The sequence below is a fragment of the Lupinus angustifolius genome, chromosome LG15 (assembly GCF_001865875.1).
Source record: "Lupinus angustifolius cultivar Tanjil chromosome LG15, LupAngTanjil_v1.0, whole genome shotgun sequence".
NCBI lineage: Eukaryota > Viridiplantae > Streptophyta > Magnoliopsida > Fabales > Fabaceae > Lupinus > Lupinus angustifolius.
In genome coordinates this window covers 3,389,802-3,392,963 of record NC_032023.1, presented here as the reverse complement: position 1 = coordinate 3,392,963, position 3,162 = coordinate 3,389,802, and positions in this window count along the sequence as shown.

Below are 3,162 nucleotides of genomic sequence, written 5' to 3'. Positions count from 1 at the left end.
GGAAGAGTACCAGTTCTACAAGCCAAGAAAAACGTCTCATCTGCCAAGAAAGATTCAGACACCTCTATACCATATAAAGAACTCTTTTGGTAGTTCACTTTCAGACCCGAGGCTAATTCAAAACACTTCAGAATGGATTTGATGCACCACAAGTTTGACACAGTTGGTTTACACACCAAAATTGTATCCGCAAACTGAAGATCACATACTTCGACCTCCTACCTACCGATTTTGTACCCTTCAAGCATCCCTAATCTTCTAGCATTTCGGACTAAACCAGCAAAGCCTTCTGCAACCAAAAGAAAAAGAAAAGGAGCCAAATGATCACCTTGCCTAATACCCTTTGAAACAGAGAACTGATCAGAATGGGTACCATTGACTAAAACAGACATAGAAGTAGAACAAAGACAAGCATTAATCAACCTCCTCCACTTATCAGAAAAACCAAATCTGGACAACATATAATTCAAGAAGCCCCAGTCAACAGAGTCGTAAGCTTTCTCAAAATCCACATTCAGCAGAAGACACCCATCTTTATTCCTCATAGTCGAGTTAATTGTTTCATTAACCACCACAGTTGCATCAAGAATATACTTGTCTTGGATAAAGGCTGACTGAGAAGAACTAATAATAGAACCCATCACCCCTTTCAGTCTACTTCCCATAATCTTCGCCAAAGTCTTGTACAACGAACCAATTAGAGATATGGGTCGGAAATCCTGGAACTTAGTAGGACAATTAATCTTAGGGATCAAAGCTATGAAGGAAGCATTTAGACCCCTAGAAAGCTTTCCAGAACGCTGAAATTCCCCCACAAAAAGAATAATGTCTTTTTTAATCGTATCCCAAAAAGTCTGAAAAATTTTGAAATTAAAACCATCAGGACTAGGGCTCTTATCCCCATCACAACTCCAAACTGCCAATTTGACCTCCTCCTCCGAAAAGGGTAAGTCGAGAGAAGTCCTTTGAGAATCTGAAATCATACTAAACACAACACCAGCAAGGATGGGCTTTGGCGAATGCACTTGCGTAAACAATTTCTTAAAATAATTCGAGGCACCACTTCTAATATGATCTTCCTCTTCACACCATAATCCATTTATCCACACTCCATGGATCTGATTTCTTCTTCTTCTATTATTTATACAAGCATAAAAAAAGCTAGTATTAGCATCCCCCTCCTTTAACCACTTGTTCCGTGACTTTTGTCTCAAAAGATTATCCCTCCAATTTGCTGTTTTCCACCACTCAGCAGTTAGATTCTTCTTTTCTACAACTTGGACATCATCTAGAGAAATAGTTTCACCAATCAAGTCAAGAGCTTGGATGTCTCTAGATAACACACTCAGAGTTGTATCAATACAACCAAAAGTCTCTTTATTCCAAGTTTTGATAGCTTCTGTTCTCCCACTTATTTATCACCAGGTTCTCAAAAGTATGACGTTGCAACCAACAATTATTGAACCTAAAGGGGCTAGGACCTCTGTCCAATTTTTTTATATCTTAACACAACAGGGCAATGATCAGAGAATTCTCTAATAAGAGCCCATTGAGATGAGTCTGCTCAAGCCAAGTTCCAATCAGGAGACAAAAGGAAACGATCAAGTCTGCTCATTGAACCATTACTAGCATGATACCAAGTGAAACTTCTTCCTATTAGTGGGAGATCAATTAACTCCATCTTTCCAATCCACTCATTAAAGAGGTTAGCTTCTCTTGAAGAGAAAACTCCTTCAACTCCCTTTCTTTCTGAGGCACTTCTAACTGCATTAAAGTCTCCAAAACAACACCACACACCATCTCTCACAATTCCTTTCAAGGATAGTAACTCCTCCCATAGTTGTTTTTTGAGAGAAAAAATACAAGGGGAATAAATGTTCACTAGGCAGCAATGAACCTGAGTAGACAACCAAGTTCCATACACCGCCAAGAATCCAACTCCTCTGTAAACACTAATTTTCTGAAATTTGTTACTATCCCATAAGCTTAGGATCCCTCCTGATCTTCCTGACGATGGACTGAACTCCCAATCACAATTCTTATTGCCCCATAAACCAAAACATAGAGAATCATCACAAACCTCCAATTTAGTTTCTTGAATCCCAACAAAATCAATAGCATTCTTCGAAATAATACTCTTAACCCCTCTTCTCTTCACACTACTCCTTAATCATCTAACATTTAAAGATAAAAAAATCATGGATTACCTTCAACATCCCTTAGGTCGGATTGAGTAAACTCACTCCTATCCCTTTCCTCCAATTCAGCAATTTTTGTAATTAATACCTCCTCACACCCATAAAATGACAATGCCAAGCTCTTTCCTAAGCTCCAAATTTTGCTTGTGGTGTGCATACTATTTTTCAAGTGAAGGAGGTTAGCAGACCGAACATTCGAGTCAATAATAGAATTACTTATCGAAGAGTCTACAATTTGATCAACACCTCCAACCTCTTCTAGCCCCGATATAACTGGAGGTAGAATGGGGGTAATATAATTTAACTTACACTTTTTCTATCTCTCTATCTAATACTACATCAAATAAGTAATATAGAATATTAATTTATATTTTTATAATTTTTTTATTTAATTAAGTAACACATCATCAGCCATTTCTTTCTTTTCCTTTGTTTCCTACTTTACTTATGAAAAAGCATCATTTGAAGTAGGATCACATGTTTTTAAAAAATTTGTCTTCATATACCAAGCCAATTTCATAACAATAAGTAATAAACAAAATATTTTCTGTTTTTATGATTTTTTTCTTAATTAGTTGATACATTTTGATGGGATTAATATACAATGGAACACCAAATTTTGGGACAGATGATTTTCATTCGGGATTAGGGATGATAATTGGTGGACTGGACATGGGTAGTGCTTTCCCATACCTATACCCGCACTATTTACAAGTACTCGCACATGTAGGTATTTGTGGGTACCCATAGGTTTAAGTTCCAATATATATTTATACATTTTATAATAATCAATACATATAAAATAATTATTACATAAATAATAAATTTTATATACATGTTAAATTTATCATATATTTTAATTACTAAAATTCATTATAAAATAATACAAAGTTAGATAATATATAATTATAAAATAATAATAATAATGTAATATATATAAATTATTTAATTAAAAAATAAATTT